This window comes from Lithobates pipiens, unplaced genomic scaffold (genome assembly GCF_037356315.1).
Source record: "Lithobates pipiens isolate NorthernLeopardFrog02 unplaced genomic scaffold, aLitPip1_a1.2 Scaffold_18, whole genome shotgun sequence".
In the NCBI taxonomy this organism is placed as follows: domain Eukaryota; kingdom Metazoa; phylum Chordata; class Amphibia; order Anura; family Ranidae; genus Lithobates; species Lithobates pipiens.
Window position 1 is genome coordinate 433,828,742 of NW_027507758.1, and position 14,440 is coordinate 433,843,181.

The 14,440-nt window shown below is 42.9% G+C and overlaps 1 protein-coding gene across 1 annotated transcript in view; it reads right to left on the reverse strand.

The window, feature by feature from the left end:
* Positions 1–9,572, reverse strand: part of LEKR1 (leucine, glutamate and lysine rich 1) — a 265,838-nt gene extending 256,266 nt beyond the window's left edge. The window contains exon 1 of the mRNA XM_077488100.1: positions 9,477–9,572. The gene's annotated coding sequence lies outside the window, so the exon portion shown is untranslated. The remainder of the gene's footprint in view (positions 1–9,476) is intronic.
* Between the last annotated feature and the right edge of the window lie 4,868 nt (positions 9,573–14,440).

The window sequence follows — 14,440 nt, forward strand, 5'->3', positions numbered from 1 at the left end:
ATCGAGAGGGGATGGCCAGAAACCAACGGCCATCCCCTCATCCCGTATGGCTCCTGAAGCGAAACGGACCGCTGCAGCCAGCGGGAGGGGGTCCGACCGGACCCCCCACCCGCTGGAAGGCAGGCACGTACGGGTACGTGATTGTGCCCGTACATGCCATTCTGCCAACGTATAATTACATGCGGCGGTCCTAAAGTGGTTAATACAGGAATTTGCTGTTTATATGATTGGATAATGGACATGAATGTTCACATGTGAATATTCCCAACCAATTTAGTAAATCAGCCTCAATGTCTCTTTCCCTAGAGTCTAGAGTCTGAAAAAGTATCTTGCCTAGTCTAAAAGGTTTGGAGTTGGCTGCTGTTAATAAGTCTAAGGTCAATCAGGACACCTAGACTTTCCTCATCATTCAGCATTCCCCATCACCCATTTTTATTTCCCATAGGTTGTATGTTGCATGCATGTTTCTTAGCACCTAAGTGCATAAGTTTACATTCATCAACATCTAATTGTCCATGTAGTTGCCCAAACAAATAGTGCATCCAGGTCAGCTTGTAAGTCAGACATTTTGTAGGGATTTTATTCCAATACTTACAGTTGCTTTGCATCATTTGCAAACACCAAAATGATACCATTATTTCCAAAACTATTTTATTTATAGGCAGGTTAAAAAGTAAGGGTCCCAACACTGAACTTTGGGGTACACCACCAACAGCTGTAGGATTATTTAGAGTACAAATCATCAAATCACTACTCACTGAATGCTGTCTTTAAGGCATATTGAACCCCAAGAACAAAAATATAATATAATGCACTACAGCAATACATGTACATTTCCTTATACTGTATTCTATCCCTTTTTACATGCTGCAAATACAAAAAAATACCTGTTATACCTTTCTCTTTGATTGACAACTGTATTTTTGGTCTTGAATAATGTGCATATACTTCATATATGATGGATAGGGATGAGCCAAACACCCCCCGATTCAGTTTGCACCAGAACCTTCGAACGGACCAAAAATTCGTACGAACTTTAGAACCCTATTAAAGTCTATGGGACTCGAACGTTTGAAATCAAAAGTGCTCATTTTAAAGGCTAATATGCAACAGACAACACCAGCAATAAGGGGTACCTTTAGGTGTACACTGTGCTGGAAGCACACAACACCCACATCCTGCAGATGCCTGTATTAGAGAACACCAGCATAAAAAGGGTAGATACAGGTGTATACTGTGCTGGAGGCACACAACACCCACTAACTCCTGCAGATGCCTGTATTAGAGAACACCAGCAAACAAGGGTTGATACAGGTGTATACTGTGCTGGAGGCACACAACACCCACTTTTCCTGCAGATGCCCAAGAAAAGAACACTGTCCCTGCCTATCTTGCTCTTTCCCTGCACGCCGGAACACACTACACATGGCCGCCAAGCTGGCGGCCTTATATAGTGTGGGGCGTGTACTAAACCCCCTGTGGCCAATTATGGCTCTCCTTGCTGCCAGCACTGTGATTGGCAAAGCATGCGGGGTCACATTGCATGCTTGGCCAATCATGAGCCAGCAATGCACTGCGATGGCATAGTGCATTGTGGGTCGTTCGTGCCATGCGAATTTGCTGTGAACGGTCCACAAAGTTCTGAATTTGCCAAACAGATGAATAGCCGATGTTCAAGTCGAACACCAAGCTCATCCCTAATGATGGATTCCAAAGAACAAAGACTTCTGCTTATCTTATCTACCCTCTCCCTCCCCAATAACTTCTGTGCAAGATTTCTGGCAAAAATCAACAGTTTTTTTTCTCTCTATACCTATTGAACACATAAAACAAAAACAGCCAATGGTATATTTAGCAGACCAAATGGCATAGTTGTTCTTTACAACTTTCACAACCAGAGCATTTTTTATTTGCATACATAAATTTCCAAAACAATATATGTATATTTTGAAAGCATGCCCTGTACACTTAAAAAGGGGAGATTTCCGAAAACTTGAGCATGCACAGCTCAGTTTACATGCTGGAGATTGTTGTGAACAGGAAGGTAAGTGAATTTTATTGCAGAAGAGACATTGCAGAAAGGTGAACTGGACAGATTTACCAGTTACCCTTGTAGGAGTCAAAACCGACTTGCATCCATGGGGATGGGAGGCCTATTGCATAAAAATTTACCCATTTGCGCCATGCCAACACCAGCTCATGAACACTGTACAGTATGTGTTAAAAAAGATTCCAGTGCCTCTTAGCACCTTGCACTGCAGCTTTCAGATCGATGGCCCTTATTTGTGGACTGAATTCCAATGCCTCTAAAGTTCAATGATATATGGACTGCTATCAACATGGCAGATGTCATGCACACACTCTCTTTTGAAACAGATCTGAACTTTGAATGAATCATTACAGTATTGTTCTTATAATGGTACAAGATCAGCACTGTGGACAGCAGATAGGAATTCAAGGCAAAACCACAAGTTTGATTTATTCCCCCTATGACTCCCCGGCTTTAAACACACCTTTCCTTCGCTCCCTGCTACTCTGACAGCGCAGACGGCCACAGAACTTTCCCAGCGCTTTTCAGCATGAAGGAGCATGTGACTTATCCACGTAATGGCTGTGGGTCTTCAATACTATTGCACATGTACTTTATAGAGCTTTATATCATGCTATTCCTTTCATTGCCAGTGGCTGAAAAGAGAAAGGGGGAGGGAGGGGGTGGTATGTGAGGACAAAAGGAAAAGCATATGCGGAGGTCTGCATAAAAGTGAACCTGTTGTTTTTCAAAGTACAAAGTACACTTCCACTTTAACCACTTGCTGACCACCCTACAGCAGTTTTACTGCTACACCGCGGCAGCTGTGCGCAGGATCACATATAACTATGTGATCCTCACTTATGGGTAGTCACAGAGCCGGAGTCTGTGGCCCCCGGAAGGAAGAGGGGTGAAGATGGATGCGACCACCAGTGGGGACATTGCGGGCTTCGTTTGCAGTTAAGTGCCACATAATGGGCTAGTATGCAATGACTAGCTCATTATGCTTTTACTTTACAGGGAAACAAAGAGGAAGTAAAACCCATCAGGGTTTACTTCCCCTTTAACCCTTTGATCGTCCCTGATGTTAACCCCTTCCCAGCCAATATCATTAATACAGCGACAGTGCATATTTTTACTGATCACTGTATTAGTGTCACTGGTCCCCCCCCCCCCCCCAAAAAAAAAGAGTCAAACGTGGCAGTTAGTGTCCCATTTGTCCGCCGTAATAACACAGTCTCACTATAAGTTGCTGATCACCGCCATAAATATATCTCATAGTTTGTAGACACTATAACGTTTGCACAAACCAATCAATATACACTTATTGGGACTTTTTAATAACATGTAGCATAATACATATTGGCCTAAATTTATGAAGAAATTTGATTTTTACATTTTTTTATTGGGTATGTTTTATAGCATAAAGTAAAAAATATTGTGTTTTCTTTTCAAAATAGTCAGTCTTTTTGTGTTTATAGCGCAAAAAATATAAAAACGCAGAGGTGATCAAATACCACCAAAAGAAAGCTCTATTTGTGAAAAAAAGGACATAAAATGTATTTGGATACAGTGCAGTGGCAGCTGGTGCTCAAAATTCAAAAAAAAAATACTGATAAAAAAAGCATCAATTTCAGCCTCACTGTGCCCCATCACATGCAGCCACTGTGCCCCATCATATGCAGCCACAGTGCCCCATCAAATGCAGCCTCACTGTGACCCCCCGCCCCCTCACTGTCTGACTGGCACTTACCCCATCTTGGTGGCGGGTCAGGCAGCGGGTGACAGCAGCAAGCTATAGGATGGGCAGCGGGTCAGATGATGGCTCCTGTGTCCTCCATGTTTCCCGTTCGTCTCTTCTTCCCTTCTGCTAGACATCCAATAGGATTGCCTGTGCCTTCAGCCAATCAGGTGACGGGTATTAGACCTGCACCTCCTGATTGGTGGAGAGGTGGTTCAGTGTTAGAAAAGAAAATGAATATTTGCTTTTATAACACAACTGGGTGAGCTCCGACTGCAATGCTCTGCGCTCCGAGTCCACCCTATTTTGAAGCCTATTCAAGCCTAATCATGTGCGTCACAAAAACACCCCCACTGCTGTAATTCAGAAAAGAGCCCGGACACCTGAATAGGGGGTGGCCATGAATAGATTCATGCAATCTATCCATCATGCATATAGGGGGGTGGTGTGATAGAGGGCTGGGCGCCCTTGAGCCCTTAATGGACGGGACACCCCTGGTACAGTGTTGTCAGTTAAAGTAACGCAGTGCCGTATCGCAAAAAGTGCCCTGGTAATGAAAGCGGGTAAATCTTACGGAGCTGAAGTGGTTAAATATGGAATACAAGTAAATTGTGCAATAATAAATTTGTACATGCAATGTCAAGATAAAAAAAAGCACACTGCTAATAAGTGGATCAGATAAAATACAAGAAGCAGCCCAACATAATACAATAATGTCGTCACATGGAACAATTGATTTATATTCTTCAGTGGCTCAAGTCCAGTGTTGTAATTTTTACCTGTCTTAGGCTGGCCATAATCAATATCAATGTGACTGATATCAATGCTGGTAGGTATCATCAAGTAGTGCAGTGACGCAGTTCAATCAACCAGATGCACTGGGCCAGTATATGTCACTGATAGAACACTCAATCATTCTGGGTGTAGAATGTAATGTTGCACTGTTTATTAACAAATGTAACAGCAGCATTCAGCATTGGGTAATCATTTCACTTTCAATCATTTTTCATGGAAAAAGTAGTGAGGTACAAAACATAGTGAAAAGAAAACTTTTTGAAATAACCAAAAGATGTTAGGCAGCTGGAACGTAGCTGCCGAGAATTTAACACATCCAACAGTATAAATAGCCTATAAAAGTAGAGTAGGTATAAAAGAGTCAAGTCATTTGTAGCAGCCCGCAAAACGATAAGCAGATCAGAACACCCAGTCTGAACAGACAAAATGATCTCCAACAATTTAATTATAAAGAAGAGTGCATTGACAGTAGGAAAGGGGGGGGGGGTAAAAAGGGGGGGGGGTGAGGGTGGGGGAGAGTGAGCGCCGCAAATACCCAAAACCAGCCCCCCAAAGCTGGACTGCTATAATGAGGCATAGCTCTCCACGGGTAGTGACGGGTGGGCGTATTGGATCCATGGAGTCCATATCTGTAAGAATCTATTATGCATGTCCAGTAGGATGCTGGTTAGTTTATCATTGACAAAGAACCCATCAACACGCTGTGTAGGTCACCAATTTGAATTGAGGTTTAGTAAAGTCATGAAGTTTAACCCCTTGGAGCTGGCGCCTCCCAGCCTTTTAAGGGGTTTAGGATGGCGGCAGGTGGGACGGGGTTTATGATCATGTGACTGCCTTGACTGTCTGTCACGGCGGTCACATGATCAGAAATTTCCCGATCCCAAGCAGCGATCGTGAGCTTTCCATTAGCTACAGGTAACTGTGCTGGGAGCGCGCAGGGAGCTTGCTCTCAGCATAGCTGTATCCCACCAATTCACGCAAATATGCGGCCAATCGGCGCCAAGGCCCACCCGCCAAGAGGATATTTGAGCACCCGGCACCAGTGGGTTAAGGTGTAGTAATACATACCAAGGATCTCTGGGGTAAGGGCAGGTGAACAAGGAATGTATGAGCTTCAAGACCCTGGTCCAAAACCGTAGGAGCATTGGACATGTCCACCAGGTATGTAAAATGTCACCAGGGTTTGGACAGTAACGAAAGCACAGGCCAGTATGGGAAGGCTGAAGATGAGCTACTCATGAGGGGGCCGTGTAAACATCTGGTAACTGTTTTGAAAGCAGCCTCGATAGGTTTTACATTAATAGAGCAGGAGGCTATCATGGTTCAGATTTGCAACCAATCTTCTCTATCTCTGGTGTGTCAAAGGTCCTTCTCCCACTTGGAGACGTAAGCGTGATCTGTATAGTGATTAGAATAGTTCAGGTGGGAATAGAGAATAGAAATCAGTTTATAGGAGAGAGGTGTATGGTGGCAAATGTGTTCAAATAGTGATAGCTGGCTCGTGAGGACTTTGTCAGTAAATATGGTAGAGAGCCAATGCTTTGTAGGAAGCATTTGTAGAAAGTGAAATAGTTCAGAGGACAGCGTGTGGTATTTTTCCCTAATTTCTGTCCAGGTATAGATGGTATGGCCATTGAGAAAGGAACGGTGCAATGGAAGTTATCAAGGTGCCACCAATTAAAGGCTGCTGGAGACTCCAGTCCCAGGGAAACATTGGATTACACAGAAGAGGTGAAAGGGGGAAGTGCGGCGAAAGCAATTCACTAAATTATTTGGTGGAGTCCCATATGGCAAGGGTATGTCTCATAACAGGGCTCATAGAGGCGGGTCTAGATTTAGGTGGGAGCCAAAAAAGGGAGCAAAAAGCAACTAGTGAGCAGCAGAATGCCTCCAGATTGACCCACATGGGAGACTGTCGGGAAGCATACATGGAGGTCAAAGGAGCAATTTGGGTGGCTGCAAAATATTTACTGAAAGTTAGGACTCCAAGATCACCCTACCACTTAAGCCCCATACACACTATCAGATTATCTGCTGAGTTTTTACTTCAGATTTACCAAAACCATGTAGTAGAAGGGCCTGCCTGATTGCATACACATTGAAACTCCTAAGGTTTGTCCTCATATTATATGGTTTTGGTAAATCTGAAGGAAAAACTCAGCAGATAATCTGACAGTGTGTATGGGGCTTTATGTGTAAACATTGTGTTTCAGGAAACCCAATATTTTCTGTGTGACCAAAAGAAATGATTTCATCAATGGGATAGGGACTGGGACACTACGGAACAGGTATTGGAGCTTCTGTAGTATTGTTATTTTGATGGCGTTGATCCTCCCTATCCAAGAAAGGTGACTGTGAGACCAGTTTAAAAGGAGAGCTTTTAATTTTCGAAAAACTAGGTTGTAGTTGGCTGCGTATAGGGTATGGTAGGAACAGGTGAGATTAATTCCTAGGTAGTTAAGGTGGGATGAAGTCCAAATAAATGTAACATTTTGCTTCAAGGAGGTTACCTCTGCATCAGGAAGTGTGACATTAAGGGCCAAAGATTTATTTTCATTGATAGAGAGACCCAATATGCCTAAAAATCACTTAGGAATAGAGAGTAAGATAGGTAGAGTGGTGTGCGGTTGGGTTAGTAAGTTGTCAGCATTGGCTAATCATTTCAAAGCAAACCTTCAAGACTAAGGCCTCTTCCACATGAGGCGGATCTGCTCCGCCAGCTCAGCAGGAGATCGTTCTGTTGCTCTCTTGCTAAGCCAGTGGATTACAGGTCCATCTCTGCTCACTGAACAGTGAGGGGCCTGTCAGAGCGCCACTGATTCCTATAGACAGATCAGATGAAAATAGACAGCATGTCTGTTTTCATCAGATCTCATTCGATCTGCCAAGATTGATGGCGAACATATCGCCATACGTCCGATTTTAGCAGACCGGATGGCAGACGGGTGTCAGGGGACACATCTCCGCTGACATCCGTCTCCCCATAGGAGTCAATAGATGGCCCGCTTGGATCCGACTGAAAAATGAACAGGTGGATCCGAGCGGGCTTGCCGTGTGAAAGGGGCATTATACCATAAAGCAAACATTGATCTGCAGCCAATGAGATTTCATCTTACAGCGCTTTGACTTCAGTGAGCTGATTGCCTGCCATGGGCCAGAGCTCATTGTACCAAGCCTTATCACCCTCAAGAAAATGTCCCCTCAGCTCTTCTGGTGATATTGGCAATTATGGAAAGGTTATCCATGTTAACCACTTGCCAACTGTGTAATGCATATATGCAGAAGCAAGAAAGGGGGGCTTTAACACCCAGCTGCCGCACAATGTGCATCCATGGCAGCATGTTGTGTGCTGAAAGAATGCCCACCTACACAATAACCAAGCCATCTCCAACAAATCTTGTTTACAGCTTCTGACTGGGAGCCAGTTGGATGGGCACTAAATTATGCGACGACTGTGACAGCCAATCACAGCAGTCACATGACGCAGAAGCCCTGTCACTTCTTGGGCATTAAAGTCGTTTTAAAAGTAACACTTACCTGACTACTAAACCAAGCCAGCGCTGTCCTGTCTGCAACCCTACTCTCCTATCTTCCTCTTCTCACAGATGACACAGGCAGCAGTGTAAATTGATACATTTAAACGTAAAAAAAAAATTTTTATTTTACGACTCTGTAATCATCACTTTATTACTGATCTTTATGCAATGTTCCATTGACAACAATGCACCTGCACAAAGATCAGTAAAAAACATGGCGTGCAAGAGGCCTTTAACTCCTTCAGATCCGCACTACAGCCAAATGACGGCTAAAGCGCGGATCTACTTTGCCGGGAGGGCATCAATAGACGCCCTCCCCTTTGCAATAAGACTCAGGTGATCACCGATCAGAGTAAGAAGTCGATCCCGACCCCTCACCACATGATCAGCTGTCAGCCAATGACAGCTGATCACGTGATGTAAATAGAAGATCGGTAATGTGTTTTTTTTGTTTTTCTTCTCACGCTGACAGCGTGAGGAGAAAAAAAAACCAATCACCGACCTCTGTTGAAGGGACATCAATCCTGAGCATGGAGAGCCGAAGCCGCCTCATATGTGCCCACAAGTACCGCCTGCCAGTGCCACGAATCAGTGCCCACCAGTGTCCACCTATTAATAACCACGAGTGCCACCTATCAATGCCCACCAGTGCCACCTAGCAGTGCTGCCTATCAGTGTCACCTACCAGTGCCGATCAGTGCCCATCACTGCCAGCTATCAGTGCCACCTATTATTGCCCTTCAGTATCACTCATCAGTTCCACCTCTCAGTGCCACCTCATCAGTGCCCACCAGTGCCGCCTATTAGTGCCCATCAGTGACGCCTATCGGTGTAGCCTTATCAGCGTACATCAATGAAGGAGAAAAATTACCTGTTTGCAAAATGTATTTACAAAATATAGAATGTTTTGTATTTTTTTTTTTTTTAATCTGTATTTTTTTATTTTAACAAAAAATAAAAAACCCAGAGGTGATCAAATACCACCAAAATAAAGCTCTATTTGTGCGAAAAAAATTATAAAAATGTCATTTGGGTACAGTGCTGTATGACCACACAATTGTCATTCAAAGAGTGACAGCGTTAAAATATGAAAATTGGTATGGGCAGGATGGGGGTTTAGGTGTCCAGTAAGCAAGTGGTTAAATTGCTTCTTTTTTTTCTGCACTTTTATATAGGGAACAGGTTTTCTTTAAATACAACCATTACAATTCTACAGCAAATAGAACTCTGTGTGCAAATACACATCAATAACAAACACACATTCTTTAGGGAGTCAGGAAGAGGTGATGCCCCGGAATACATGACTAAAGAGTATCCTGCAGGTGATGGAGAGTTCAGTCCTCCCGGGGAAATCAAACACATCACACACACATACCCCGAGATCGCCGGAGCCGATCCACCGGAACACCGACTATGCTATCCACGTGTCCTTCCTGGCAGAGCTCAGGCGTCCTTCGTTGTCATGGTGACGAGGCTCCGCCCCGCCCTCTCTGCATTGTCTCCCTGTTGACAGCGCGCCTTGGTTGGCGGAAATAGTTACAAATGGCTTGTGTAAGTTTTGTGTGAACTGAACCGAGTATTGCATACACAATATACACTGTTATGAACATTAGCCAATATACAACTGACAATAAAAGACAACTGCTAACTGTTATATATGAACTGATAGACTTTGTGTCTGATCGTTATGTATTATTTGTAAGAAAAGAAGTCTGGTTAAATGTGTGTATACACAGTGCTGCGCACAAGTTTTAGGCAGGTGTGAAAAATGCTGTCAATTAAGAATGCTCTCAGAAATAAAAGTGTTAATGGTTTATTTTTATCAATTAACAAAATGAACAGAAGAGAAATCCAAATCAATATTTGGTGTGACCACCCATTGCCTTCAAACCAGCATCAATTGTTCAATTCTTCTAGGTACACTTGCTTGCACACAGTTTTTGAAGGAACTTAGCGGGTAGGTTGTTCCAAACATCTTGAAGAACTAACCACAGATCTAGTTCTGTGGATATAGGATGTCTCAGATCCTTCTGTCTCTCCATGTAATCCCAGACAGACACAATGATGTTGAGATCAGGGCTCTGTGGGGGCCAAACCATCACTTCCAGCATACCTCCCAACTTTTTGAGATGGGAATGAGGTACACCTATCAGCAAAAGTATGCAGGCATTGGACACACCTCTTGCCACGCCCCCTTAAAGGAAAATTGTAAAAAACAAGATTGTTTAAACCTACAAGTGCTTTTTATACCACTACTATTCCTTTATATTGGCTTTTGGAATTTACAAATGCAGCAATTTAGAAATCAGATGAAAGGTTTAGCACTGGAAAAAAACTTTTTGATAGATAAAAAGTGCATTTTATATACGAGTATATAGATCAGACCAAAATGAGGGACAAATGAGGAGGAAAGAGGGGCAGACGACATTGCTCCAAATCAGACACAGTCCCTCCAAATCAGGGACAGTTGGGAGCTATGCTTCCAGGACTTCTCGTTCTTCTTTACACTCAAGCGCCTCGAGGCGATTCAGTTCACAGTTGCAGCGCTATACAAATCTTTCATTCATTCATGATTGAAGATAGTTCTCAATGACTGTATGTTTGGGGTCGTTGTTCTGCTGCAGAATAAATATGGAGCCAATCACAGGCCTTCCTGATGGTAAGGCACGATGAATAAGTATCTGCCTGTATTTCTCAGCATTGAGGACACCATTGATCCTGACCAAATCTCCATCTCTATTTGCAGAAATGCAGCCTCAGACTTGCAAGGAACCTCCATCATGCTTCATTGTTGCCTAGAGACACTCATTAGGCTCCGCTCACACCTTGGTATTTCGAATCAGGGACAGAATCGCCGCAATTCTGCTTGTAATTTTGAAACACTCTGCTAAAATGACAAATCGCACGGATTTCAGATACCATTCATTTTAATGGCACCTAAAAATGCAGTGCAGTTCTGCCACAATTGTCGGATAATAAATGTCACTGCATTCGCAGCAAACTGCATCTAGTGAAGCCTGTCACCGAAAAAAGGATCAGCAGCTTCTTTCAGGCGACAAGCTTTGCGGGATGCGGTTTGCTGCAATTGCAGTGTGATTTATCGCATGACATCCGCTGCAGAACCACATCGCATTTTTAGGTGCCATTAAAATGAATATCACTTGAAATTCGCGTTGTGCGATTTGTCATTTTAGCAGAGTGTTTTAAAATTTCTGCAGAATCGCAACGATCCTGCCCGCGATTCAATACTCCCAGGTGTGAATGCAGCATTACTGTATCGTTCTCCAGCCCTTTGGTGGACAAACTGCCTCCTGCTACAGCCAAATATTTCTATTTTGACTCATCAGTCCTGAGCACCTGCTGCCATTTTTCTGCACCCCAGTTCCTATGTTTTCATGCATAGTTTTAGTCGCTTAGCCTTATTTCCATGTCCTGTGCACAAAAACATAGGAACTGAACGAGCCCCTCCTCCTTGATCTACTACAATGGTAGTAGCACACAGACAATCTGAGTGTTCCTCATGTGTAAGCTGAAGCTCTGGAAGCCAGGGATCCTTAAAGCAATAATAAACTCCAAACACAACAAAGTAATATATTGCAGCTTACCAAACTTTAGATGTGGTGGCTACATTGTTTTTGTTTTTTTGTTAAGCTTTCTTCCCTCTGTTTTCACCTAATGATCTGGCCAGTAACGCACCTCCTGCATTAGAGTGCCCTCACTCTGGATGAAGGGGCACAGGGGGCACCTTTGGACAGCAGCATTGTCAGTCTGGTGGATAGGGAGTGTTAAATGTACTAGCGGATTTAAACTATTGACCTACAAGGTCCACAATGATCAGTTTTTATGGCTGGTTTTTATTTGGGTAACCTTACCCCTCGGTGTCTTCCAGCACTACAGGACCTGGCTCACAGCACTGGTCATCGTGTGCTTTCTAGTGCTTTTTTATCCCCACTGTGGAATGCTCAGGAAATCATTTTTAGGTTCAGTTTCCAAGATTCTGGCACAATTCTGGAACATTACTAAACATACCATTAGCTGCAATCCTCATTTAGTCAAAAATGAAAAAGTATCTAATACACATAGAATTAGGTCACAAATGAGCGGGTCTGCTCAGCTCGAAATATTTACTAAGAGAGCCCACTCCCTGTTGACCCACATCCTCTTACCAATGGGTAGCTGACCATTTCCTGTCTCCTCCCATTAGGGGTAGAAGAATTGCAGGAAACTACCCTTCTCATATGGTCCCCTACTTTGGACTTTTTCTCCATGTCAGGGATTATGGCTTTTGGGCTAGACACCAAAACAGTCTCTTTGAACCAAAAAAAGGCTCCGGAATGGATGTGATAATTCCCTTCCAAATCCGTAGGGTGACCTCTCTGATGGAAGCATAATCAAATTTACCTGTTGAGTCTGTTCTTCCAGATCAAATACTGCCCAAGTCAGGGGACTCTACTGTGGGTCAGCGCATTCCAGTGTAAGGCTGGATTCACACCTATGCATTTTTAGTGCTTTTTGCATTTTGTAGATTTGCACTACAGTCCATTTAACATGGTTTCCTATGGAGCACTTTCTGTAGTGCAAATTTGCAAAATGCAAAAGGCACTAAAAATGCATAGGTGAGAATCCGGCCTAAGGGTTCTGCACTTGAATGCTAATCTATTCCATTTTAGGCTGGATTCACACTTATGCATTTTTAGTGCTTTTTGCATTTTGCAGATTTTCACTACAGAATGTGTTCCATAGGAAACCATTTTAAATTGACTGTAGTGCAAATCTGCAAAATGCAAAAAGCGCCAAAAATGCATAGGTGTGAATCCTTAGAGAGAAGTATCCCATACTGAAAGGTTCCATTTTCCTCTGGACAGTCAGCAGACAGGACTTGCTCCCTGCTTTAGTATTTTCCATATTGCTTCTCTTCCACAAACGAGCTTGAGATTTCTGAGGCATTTCCTTTTATTTCTTTCCTTCTCCTGTCTGTCAGGAGGAAGCTTCTAGTAGTACCACTAAGATTTCTACTCCTCATTCCCCGGGGGAGGATTTGCTACCCTCCGGGATAGTTTACCCAATCCTTAAAGGCCATATGATTGGTCTATCACACCACAAGAACATCTCCATATGTTCAGTTAAAGGAGTTCAGAACCCAGTATTCTCAACCTCACACTCTGAACTATATAGGGCAGGAATATGCAATTAGCGAACCTCCAGCTGTTGCAGAACTACAAGTCCCACGAGGCATAGCAAGACTCTGACAGCCACAAGCATGACACCCAGAGGCAGAGCATGATGGGACTTGTAGTTTTGCAACAGCTGGAGGTCCGCTAATTGCATATCACTGATATAGGGCATATCCCTAGGTTCTTTCATTGACTCCAGCCACTATCCACTGGTCCAGATTTCTGGGTGATGGAGGTGCTTTATGGCTTGAAAATGATGATTGCTATAAAAGAAGCTACAATATGCACATCAAAGATCTATATGAAAGATGGTACCATAGACACTTTCTGGGGTTCCTCTTCATCTCCCTGTTTGATGTTTTTAATGGGTCAAGTGTTCTCATCAACTATGGTCCAGATTTAATATTATTATTATAATACAGGATTTATATAGCGCCAACAGTTTGTGCAGCGCTTTACAACATCGCGTAAGACGGTACAATTACAATACAATACTGGAGGAATCAGAGGGCCCTGCTCGTTAGAGTTTACAATCTAAAAATCTACAATCTACAATCTAGACTTGGGCTGTTAGCTATGATATGTAAGGAAATGGCAGGCTCCACAATTAAACTAATTCATTTAGGAGTGCAGTAGCTTCTTCTCTGGCCAATGAGGGTGATAGCAAGTGGTGTGTTTTCTTAGGTAGGACATTAAAACGTTAAATAAACCAAAACCTTTTGGGTGAGACTCTGACCAATATTAATCTAGTGAGCTGCTGCTTAAATAAAATAATATAATTACCAACACTTGAACTGTGATTTGCTTTTACTACTGCCAAAAATAAAATAATGAAAGGAAATTTTTTCCAATGTGGACACCAATATCGAAAAAAATTACAAAAATTCCATCCCTTCCTAAAAACGAAAACCTTTTGGCAGAAAAAAAGTCACTGTTTTTGAAAAGACTATAAAGCCATGAAATAGAAAACGAATGAAATAGCTCTTCTATTGTATACCTGGATTTTTCTGCCTAATCTAAAGACTTCTATGGTAAGCATTGTGACCAAACTGCAATAATTCACCTACCGTAGGAAGGTAAGTGAAAGGAAGAACTGATGAGAACAAGGAAGACATAAGCCAAGTGTGTGAGGACAGATACTTTCAAAAGGAATTCTATTTCTTTT